The sequence below is a fragment of the Pinus tabuliformis genome, chromosome 1_2, assembly GCF_031772625.1.
Source record: "Pinus tabuliformis cultivar Carrire ecotype Pingquan chromosome 1_2, CPIR1, whole genome shotgun sequence".
In the NCBI taxonomy this organism is placed as follows: Eukaryota; Viridiplantae; Streptophyta; class Pinopsida; order Pinales; family Pinaceae; genus Pinus; species Pinus tabuliformis.
This window is the reverse complement of record NC_142298.1, coordinates 1,162,468,443-1,162,479,657: the sequence shown is the minus strand read 5'-3', so window position 1 is coordinate 1,162,479,657 and position 11,215 is coordinate 1,162,468,443. Positions and strand designations below refer to the sequence as shown.

Genomic DNA, 11,215 nt, shown 5'->3' with positions numbered 1-11,215 from the left:
CCACATTGATGAAAATAGCATGTCTCATATGAAGGAGACATATTTACATATGACTTTCTAATATGCCTAATATTTGAATAAACATGATGACTTATGGTACTTCTTTTTTATTTTTTTCATCTTCTGGCACGCCTATAATGTTCAACCCCAAAATCATATATTATTCCATAACTAAGTGACTAAGTGTTCTCCATCAACTATGTATGTAGACACTTTCATTTTGCATGGCAAGCACTGTGCAGAGGACGTGTATTCCTCACTCTCGATTTTCTCAGGGTGCTCTCTCAAATAATTCATGTAGTTCTGAGCCTCCGGATATCCTATACTGTCTGCAACAATACAAGTTCCTTTGCCAAGCATGCTTTTGTTCTCGAGTAACATAAAATCCGGCAAATAACAATGTTTGAAGTGATCCATGAACACGAAATCGAAATACCTAGCTGATATTTCATTCAAAATTTCCTCTAATTTGTCATCCAGGTTCCTTTGCCAAGCATGCTTTTGTTCTCGAGTAACATAAAATCCGGCAAATAACAATGTTTGAAGTGATCCATGAACACGAAATCGAAATACCTAGCTGATATTTCATTCAAAATTTCCTCTAATTTGTCATCCAGTTCACTCAGTATACCTTTTAACACTGTCACTTTTGAGGAGAGTCCTGACAGAAACAAATGCACATAAAATTATATTAAAGTTTTAGAAGATACAGACATATGAAGTAATTGATGCATTCCATGATTATTTGTGAAGTAAAGTCATAAATGTTCATATATAAGCGTTAATGTTTACTGAGACATTAAATTAAAAGTAGGAAGGAGAAAAAGATATTTGTATAGTTGTCGAATTATATATATATATAATATCTTTCTTATTGAACATGCGTGTTTTAGAAGGGAAATATAAATTGTCAAACAGGACTATAATACTAAGACTTAATCTGATGACTATGTGACAACAACATATTTATTTGAATTGATATGAGAATTATTAGAACTTTTACCTGCATGCTCTATCATTTCACTGGCAATACCAAAGTTGTGTGAGTTCATCTCTATTGTAACCAGCTTGCTGTCAGGCTCAGTCATCTTTGAAGCAATCCTAATGGCAGAATACCCACAATAAGTTCCAAGCTCTAACGCAACCCTGGGAGCATAAGTCTGCACGGCATCATCGAGAATATAACCCTTCTCCTTCCCTAAAATTGTCATCCAGGATTGGTCAGTAAAACTGTCGATTGCATCGAGCACGGCCTTTGCATTTCCCTTCTGTGCATTTTGTCGGACATAGTTCACCAGGGCTCGTTCTCTGCAATCGGGAGAATGACCTTTCAGCCTTGCTTCTTTGTCAAAGTAAAATGTGCAGTAAGACACCACCTTCGACACAAGCTCAGATGTCATGGATTTAATTTGTTTGACACAAGCACCTGTCGATAGAAGGTGATGTTGAGCACAAATACAAATTTGAAGATATATATAGAGAGCGAGGGGAACGAAAAAGGATGCGATTCTAGGCTTTGTGCACATGTTAGTTATCTGCTTCCTTCCCTTAGTGGTTAATTCGGAAGTGCGTAGATTCCAAGCGAATTTATGCTTGGACTTTCTATGTAGCTTGATGCTTTGCCAATTAGATTTTTGTTTACGAAGGGGAGCAAAATCACAACACCTTTTCGAGAAGATGTAGACACCTCATAAGATTACGCATGACGGCACCTCAAGCTGTGGTCATCTCATGACGCCATGCTCTTTTATGATGGAAGCATAGTGCTTCTGAAATTAAGTTTCAAGACCGAATCACATGGAAGCATACACATTAAACACAACGGGTAATTTCTCTATGAAGGAAGTTGTAAAGGTAGGTGGGAAAAATGTTTAAACACCTCATAAGATGAGGTATGAGAGCACAATTCAAGCTTTGGTCATCTCATTCTATTATCTTCCCACAGTCACACATTGAACAACCAGGATGAAGTCTCTCGACACAACAAAACACGTCATAAGATGAGGTATGAAGGAACAACTCAAACTTTAATCTTTATCTTCCGGAGACATCGTGGCTTCTTGGGCGTGGGAAGCATAGCGTTTTAAGGAGTAAATCGCATCAAGGCCTACACATTGAACGTAACTGACAGTAGTTGAAATAAGAACGGAAATATATATGTGTTTTCATGTGACTAACGGATCAAATAAAATGCAAGTGTTAGGCCAAATTATTGAGAGAATAAAGAAAAACGTCATTAAGGAATATAAAAAAAATGTATTTCCAGGTAAATTTAAGGAGATTTTGTGGTTCCCTAAAGAAATAGAAGAGAAAAAAAGTAACATATAATAATGATGTGGCTAATCTAAATCTAAAAAATAAAACTAAGGAATTAATATTAAAAGTGTAAAGGTACACCTAAAGAATAGAAATTTGGGAGATCATCATGAAAAACTAAATCACTAAATACAAAAACTCATATTTCTAATAGAATAAATATTAAATAAAGATTATTTAAAAAAAAAATAGAAAACTCTCTTATTAAGAGAAACATTCTATTTCAATAGTTGCTACTTCACGATGGAAATTTGTGGTTACAACATTTGGTTATGGTAAAATTATAAGAACATAGAATAACGTGAGTGGATTATGTGAGGGTGAAAGTGTTATTTCATTGGCTAGAAACCAACTTAATTACGACTTATCATAATTAGACTAAGCATAATGATATTAAGTACCATTTTGTAAGGGAGATAATTGATGGAGATGGAGTAGCTTTTAAAAAGATTCACACTCAAGAACATTTTGTTGATATGCAAATAAAGGGGCTACTAAATAAAATTTATGAGGTTGAGAATGAAAATATTGGGTGCTGAACATAGACAAGCAAAGGAGGTAGTGACATTTCATGAAGAAAATGGGGAACTCATGGTTGATATCTAAAATATGAAGGATTACAATTATTGATTGGGTATCAAGTTTGTTTTCTAGCCTAAGAAGCCAAGTTGGGGACCCGTACTGGTTTCTTTGGAAACTTAAAAAAAATGACAACAGATTGCATCTTGCCTAATAAGCAAAAAAATAATATCAACTATAATAGAGAAAATTAAGTTAGAAGAGAGGAGGTTGAGAGATAGAGTTAGAGACTTGGCATAACAAATTGTGGCACTTGATCAAAGAGATGTTTAGTCTTTGAATAATAAGGAAATTAACTTAATAACCCAGGTGAGACAATTTGAATATCACATTGATGATTATAGGGAAAAAATAGAGAATGTTGAAAATGAGATTATTCGGTTAAGGCAATCTCTGCCAGAGTCACTTAAGCAAACAAAACAAGCAGAAATGATGAGGATTCAAGCAAGAAAAATTCCAAGAAAAATAAAAGGGAAAATCATGAGTGGTAGAAATCACTTGTAAGATTTCAAAGGCTAGGCAAAGACAAGGAAAGGATAATTGAGGTACATTTGCAAGCTATAAATGAGAAGGCCGATAGTAGCCCACAAGACATAGATGATTGTATTGCCAAACTGTAGAGGGAAGAACTGTGATTGATTGGTGTATAGAAAGTTTTGAGCTAGCATTTGGAGAAGTACAGGTGGGAAGTTGATGCTCTAAGGAGGGAAAATGGAAGCCTTTTAGAGAGGCTATGGAGCAGGTGGAAAGGATGTGTCTTTGGGTTGATCCTTGATCAAGAGATATAGGACATACTTGAAAAACTACAAGCTTAGTTGCTCTCACTGTTAGATGAAATCATCGTGTTTTCTTCCAAGCTACTAGAATCTTTTAAAAAGAATATTTCCAATATTGTTGCATTTGAATCCAATGAAATGGTGTATTCAAAATGTTGGGTAGTTAATAAAAAGGAAAGGAATCATGCCCTTGAACTCGAGATGGGTTTTCAAATATTTGGAAGAAAGGGTGATTCTTTTTTTTTGTGTAAATCAGATGTTTGTATTATAGCACAAAATATAGTACAAAAAATCTGCAAAGGCAGATCGAGAGACACTCACAGACTAGAAACCAAAATGCATCAACTACCCAGAGAGCTCAGAAAGAAACGGCCCAACGCACACCGCGCAGGGTGGCTCGAACACAGAGCTGATGCCTGTTACCCAAAACTAACAAACTTTGACAAAACATAAAACTAAACAGCAAGAAACATAGGCTGATGCATGGGAGGAAAGGGGAAAAACAGTGAAGGGAACGACACTAGATGAACTTGCCCATGCGACTGATAGTATCCAGACCAGCCTCCTGAATATGTTTGTCCACTTTGGCTTGCAGGGCTTCGATTGATTCTTCCTCCTGCTTTCTTGTCGTGGTCTTCTGCTGATTCATGGGTGTTGTGTTCACGGTGTCCCTCAGGATTCTGATAAGCAAGGTGAGCTTTTTGTTGACTATTTCCACAGCCTCATGCACCGTAGTGATTCTGCGGTCCAGCGAACTGTTGTAGTCGATGATTTCAGCCATTTGAGCTTCCGTCAGGTTCACCTCATTCACTATTTGTTGTTTTCTTTTCTCGATAGACTCTAGGGCTTTGGCAATGAGATTCTTGGTGCGCCAACTCTCCGCTTTCGTTCTGACAAACTGCGTTGCTCTCTTCGATGGAGTGCTCGGGTCCTTCATCCAGTCGGCCTCTGCCGCAAATTCCTCCTCTGTGCGCCCCGCTTCCTCTTGTGTCACCTTGTCCTCCGGCTCGGCCATTTTGCGTTTGTTTTTGCTTGCTGTTCTTGTCTCATACCCTCTCTTCGCAGCTTGCAAATCTTGATTTGCAGCCTCATAACGACAATTCTCTGCATCCATTGCTAACTCTCTGTGTTCGTCCCAGCTGAAGCAGTTACCGATAAGGGAGATGTGCTCAGCTCTGGTTTGATACACTGTGGAGAAAACAGAGTAGCTACTCTCTGATATATAGTGATTTCCCTTGTGGTTTACCATGAGGCCTGTCTTAATCCAGCGAATGGTTGGGGTACTGTTGTCATAAATTCGGGTGAAGTGCGCATCTGCCGAGCTGCTCCAAACTGAATGAATTTGATTGTGGCTGATCTTAATCCAAATTGAGATATGCCATGTGTCCTGTACTTCTGAGTTGTTTGTATGGTGATTTATGTTGTTCAATCTTTCCTGATTGCCATTAATTCCGACCTCCTTGTACCAAGAGCTGGGCCAACCCGCTCCTCTTGGATTCATCATAAATGTTGCTGATGCTTTTCCATACGGAGCCGTCGCAGGTGTCTCTTCTCCTGTATCGCTGATGCGGTTGGTTCTGTGGCGTGATCTGTCATGATTGCTCTTCTGACTGGCCTTCCGCCGCCGAGAATTCCACCGCCCAAAATGTCCTCTCATCCTTCTCCCATGGGTATTATTGCTATCGTGGCCAGTTCCATCCATCTTCCGGTTCCGAGACCCGAAACCGTTATCGGCTAGGCTTAATCGGTTTCGGTTAAGTCCTTCTCTTCCATCTGTGCGCATGTATCTTTGAGAATTGGGCAGTCCACCTCCTGCCAGCATCTGTCCCAGACTTTGTTCTGGTTGTCCACCCCATAGTTTGCCAAGTGGTCTGCCAACCCGTTCGCTTTCCTTCTGACTGTTTGGAACACTAGACCTCTCATTCCTGCTATCAGCTCCGCTATGTTCTCAGTGACCTTAGCCAACCTCCAGTGTTTGGTAGCTTTACTGGCCCTGGTACCTGCTTGTAAGCGTTTAGCCGTCGTGATTGCTAACGAGGAATCTCCTTCTACTATTACATTGCCTCTTCGAATTGTCCTTAGGATTCTCAGACCTCGTTCGAGTGAAGCAAACTCCATTTCATTGTTTGTGCTTTCACCGAGCGCCCTACAGTAGATATGTAAGATTTCTCCTGCCTGATTTCGAATAATGCCTCCAATGCCTGCTATGTCGGGGTTGCCCCTTGAGGCCCCGTCAAAATTCAGTTTTAGGCCTCCCTCCGGCAGACATTGCCATCTGATGGTTTGCGAGAAAGGCTGAGACCTGTTTCCCAGATTCGGTTGATTGCTGGATGTTTCCAACTGAAAACTCTTCAGGATGCGTAAGTCCTGAACCGACAGTTTCTCATTCGGTTCTTCTTTGCATTTCGTCTGAATGAGCTGTTTGATGTTAATTACAATTGAATCTTTGGCAAATTCTATGTTTCTGATTTCCTCTTGAAATATCCTTCGATTTCGCTCCTTCCATGTCGTCAATAATATGAATCCCGGGACACAATTCCATATGCTGTCAACTCTTCGAGTGTGAGAAAAGTTTTTCCTCCAGTTTATGATTGTTTCATGAATGGAATCTCTGTTACGGTCGGAGGCTCCTAACAAACCCTCCATCTAGTGCCATAGTTGGTTAGCCCACTCACAAGAATTGAAAAGGTGATTCATGGTTTCCTCTGCTTCCATGCACATTGGGCACCTAGAGGGTCCTCTGAAACCTTTTTTAAGTAGGTTTTCCCAGGTCAGAGTCTTCTTTTGCATGAGAAGCCATAAAAAAGTTCTGATCTTCGGCCAGGAAAGTCTGTTCCATACCTTGTCGGACCAGGGCACGATTTCAGGTTGCTCTTCCTTTTCTATAATACTCCTGGCTTCTTTCAGGGAAAAATCTTCGTTGCCATTCGGACCCCATCTCAACTTGTCATTCTCTTCGGCTATCCGAATTTTCCTTTTGATAATTCCCTGATTCAGAATCTGAATGATTTCCTGAGTGTTTTCGTTATTGTTTGAATTGAAGACCACCCAATCCCTCCAAACTGGGTCACTACTGATTGGGTTCCAGTACTGATTTACTCTGTGTTTACCCTCATTTTGATTTATTTGCTTCAAGGGTAAAAGCTGAGGGGAATTTAGTTTGGGGGATTGCTGCCATGCATCCTCCCAGAAAAGAGCTTGAGTTCCATTACGTATCTCCCAGAAGCTGTGTTCTTGAACTATTCTTCTGTTGTTTTTAGCATGATTCCATATTGGTGAACCGTCAGGGCGTCCTGAATTCTGATAAGGTTTTGATTATTACAATTCGGCATATACCTATCCTTCCAATGATTGGCCCAGGGTAAGCTTGTATCAGTGATCCATTTCCACCAGATTTTGGCCCCGCAAATTCTGTTGACCACTGAGGGATCAGTTAAACCTAGTCCCCCCCATCTTTTGGTTTACATAATTTCTGCCATGCAACCGGAGACCATTTCTTCTTATTGCCATTACCACTCCATAGGAAGGAGCATTGGATGATTCTTATTTGATTTAAGATTCCTTTTGGAGCTGGAAGGATTGATAGAAAATACTGAGGAATGGCCTGCAGGACAGCTTTGGTCAAAATGAGTCTACCTGCTAGATTTAGCGCTCTATTTGTCCAATGCCTGTATTTCCTCTCCATGCAGGCCAGAACTTTCTCCCAATGAACCTTTTGCCATGGTTTGAGTGTGAGAGGGGCTCCAAGGTATCTAGATGGTAAGGTTCCAATTCTGAAGCCCAGAAGCCGAGATAGATGAGACTGGATAGCCTGATGGGTATTGAAAAAGAAAATTGTAGATTTGGAGAAATTGATCTCCATGCCCGAGGCCCTGCTGAACAAGTTGACAATGTCCTTGTAGGCTAATGCTTCTTTCACTGTTGGAACACCATGTAGCATAGTATCATCCACAAATTGTTGATGAGTTGTGGCAGGAATTGATCTAATGGGTTGCAGACCTTTAATATGGCCCTCTGCTTTTTTCTTAACTATTAATCTGCTTAGGCCTTCCATGAGAATGATGAATAAGAAGGGGGACAGGGGATCACCTTGTCTAATGCCTCTTGAGGGACTGAAAGGGGCTGAGGGGGCTCCATTCACAAGGATAGAGAAACAAGGAGATTTTATTAGGGCTAAGACCCATTTTATCCATTGCCTGCTGAATCCAAAAGCTTCTAAGACTGCTTCCAAGTAGGTCCAGCTAACTTTGTCATAAGCCTTAGATAGATCTAATTGCATGAGCATTCCGGCTTCTTTCCTTGATTGAAGTGAATGAATCATCTCCTGTGCCAGTAGAATGTTATCTAATATTTGCCTGCCTTCCACATAGCCAGATTGCTCCTGCGATATTATGCCCGGTAGGATTGACTTCAGCCTGTTGGCGATGACCTTGGAGATGGTTTTGTAGATTACATTAAAAAGAGCTATGGGCCTAAAATTTTCCGGTTTATTTGCTTCTTCAAATTTGGGTATGAGAGCAATGAAGGTTGAATTCAGAGATTTCAAGATGGTTTTGGAACGTCTTGAATCTTCCACCACTTCCCAGATTTCTTTCTTGACAATGGGCCAGCAGGCCGTGTAGAAGTTGATGGTAAATCCATCCGGTCCTGGAGCTTTGTCGTTGGGCATACTTCGCACTGCCTCCTCCACTTCTTCCAGTGCAATTTCTCTTCTTAGGGCCTAATTCTGGTCCTCTGTAATAGATTTAGGGATGGCATTAGTAATTTCCTTGATGGCTTCCTCTCTGTTGATCCCTGGTTCTTGTGCTATGAAGCTGAAATGATCTGAAAGTGAAGCAGATATTTCGTTATGATTCTTAAGGATTTCTCCTTCACTGTTTCTTAATTCTAGGATCTTGTTGGCGCTTCTATAATCCATGGTTGATCTATGGAAGAACTCAGTATTTTGCTCCCCCTCCTTCAACCATTGAATTCTCGACTTCTGCCTCCATAAGGATTCTTCCTGCCTGCATCTGTCATGCCATTGTTGAGTGAGCTCTTTTTCTTGCTCAGAGGTTCCCTCATCTCTGCATCCTGCCGAACCATCCTTTTGAATTTGTTCCACCTTGTTTTCTAGGATGATTTTTTCCTGAAAGATATTTCCAAACACTGTTTTATTCCAATATTTTATCCTTTTTTTGATGTTTTTTAGTTTCTTTTGAAGATTGAACATTTTGGAGCCCATTTCATCCAGAGGTTCCAACCACCACTTTTCAACCATCGATAGAAAGTTGGGGTGTTCTAACCAGAACTTTTCGAACCTAAAGGGTTTGTTCCTGGGTGTACCCTGAAGCTCGACAATGAGTGAGATCGGCTAGTGATCCGACCCTCCACTTGGTAGGATGTTCGATTCAACTGTTGTTCCTTCCATGATTATGCTTTCCGATACTAAGAAACGGTCCAGTCTGGATGCTATTAATCTTTCGCCTCCCCTTCTGTTATTCCAGGTAAATTTGCCACTCTTGGGGAATATATCTATCATTCTGGCATTATCAATGAAATTCATGAATGCTTCCACATCCCTGTTTAGTTTTCTAAGGCCTCCTTTTTTTTCCAGGAGGGAGGTAATCATGTTAAAATCCCCCCCCAAGATATAGTTAGAGTCTGGGTACCTTTCTATGAGTTTAGATAGCGAAGCTAGGAAACTTATTTTATCTTCTAATTTCTGAGGGCTGTATATATTGGTACATAAGAAAGATCTGTAGTTACCTGTAGGTTGTGCTTCCAGTGCTATGTAGTTTTTTCTCGCCTCCGCCATTAGAATCTGGATCTCCCTTGTATCCCAGAACGTAGCCAGGCCTCCTTCTCGTCCTTGGCTCTCGACCTCCAAGGCTTCAAAATTTCTCCCTAACTTCTTGCGTAGGCGTTCTATGCTGACTCTATTACATTTGGTTTCTTGAAGGAAAAGAATTTCAGGTTTTTATTTCTACATTTGCCGCTTCAGTGTATACTGCTTAGTCTGGCTGTTAAGCCCCCTTGCGTTCCATGAGACAATCTTCATAATTAAACAATTTGTTGGAAGGTCGGGTACTCACTTAGCACCTTTACCTGACCTAAGTTATACAGCATCTCACCTAGCTCTTGCAGAACTTCTGCGCCTATTTTGCGGCCTCTTCGTCGTTTCTGCCTAGAGCCGAAGGTTTTTCCCAAGAGTTCTTTAAAATGTGAGCTGCTGCCTTTGATTATACCTAACTTTCTATTTTGTTTTTCTAGTTCGGCTTTCTGCCGTGCTATGAATAACTCATTGACCTTCTTGATTTCTTCCTCCGGTGCTGCCTCGATTCCTCTGGCTCTCCAGCTCTCGGCAATCGCTGATAGGTCTATACCTTCCATAGCTAGGGTCTCTTCCAGCTCCAGATCCTCACTCCCCCCTTCACTGGTTATCATGTCTGTTTCTTCTTCCGTTTCTATTGTTCTTTCCTGCATTTGGACCTCATTGTCAAAGTCTCCTTCCTCAGTCCCTTTTTTGGTTGGTTCTTCCTGTCCTTCTTGCCCTGCCTTCTCATTTGGTGTGTCTTGCTTATCCTACAGGTCAGTCTCTGGATCTAGTATCTCGAAGGGGTTACTGAAGTAGTTCCTTTTTGTAGTGCTTTTGCTTGCTCTTCTTCTGTTGGCCCTCTGCCTATTCTTTGGTTTAATGAAATTGTTCTTGTCTTTGTTGTTCTGTGTTGTTTCAACTTCTGTCTCCTTTCTGTTCAAAGGACAGTCTCTTATCAGATGCCCATTCTCATGGCATTTGCGACACCGAAAGGGTATTTGCTCATAGTCTAAGGCTTGATAATATTCCTCATCCCTGTATTCAAGCCATAAGCCTTCATGCAGTGCACCAGAAACATCCAGTTCCACACAAATTCTAGCGTATGATGTATATCTTTTCTGCATGGTGGCCTCCGAAGCTTTGACAAAGGTACCCATCTTATCGCCGATTTGTTTCAAGGCGTTCAAGCTCCAATAGTCTATTGGGAGAGAGAATAGTCTGATCCATACCGGGACCTGAGTGAATGATTCCTTTTCTGGGACGAAGTTTGGCTTCCAAGGTCTCATGTATAAGCCCACAGATTCTAGAAAGTAAGGTCCACCTTCGAAAATTTTGTCTTTATCTTCTAGATTTGAAAAAACTATCGTGAAAAATCCTTTGGCACCCAGGTGAAGCTGCACATCTCCTTTCGGCTTCCACTGTTGTCTTACCCATTGGCACAGATTCCTTTCAGATGGCCAGACTCCCATGAATTTACAAATGATGGCATGTTCTGCCATATGCTCTCTGTAAGCCTGGATTTCAGGGTCATTGATTATTACCCTAAGGTTGTTTGTTTTTTTTGGCTTGCAGGCATTATTAGTCGTTGAGGTCTTGTTGGGATTCGCGCTGGTCTCCCCCTCCTTCTCCGGTTGACCCTCGTTATTGCTTTTTGTTTCTTTGTCTTCTTCTGGTTGTTCCTCCTCGTTCCCCGAGGGTTTGAACTTTGCGGCGATTTTGTCTTTAGTGTTTGCCCTGTTCTGCTTCT

The 11,215-nt window shown here is 40.9% G+C and overlaps 1 pseudogene across 1 annotated transcript; it reads right to left on the bottom strand.

Moving 5' to 3' along the window:
- Positions 1–464: 464 nt before the first annotated feature.
- On the bottom strand, positions 465–1,426 carry LOC149210354 (uncharacterized; annotated as a pseudogene). Its single transcript, XR_016253111.1, has 2 exons — positions 1,004–1,426; positions 465–661 (listed from the first exon to the last, which is right to left on the bottom strand). The product of XR_016253111.1 is annotated as an uncharacterized LOC149210354 (transcript).
- Between the last annotated feature and the right edge of the window lie 9,789 nt (positions 1,427–11,215).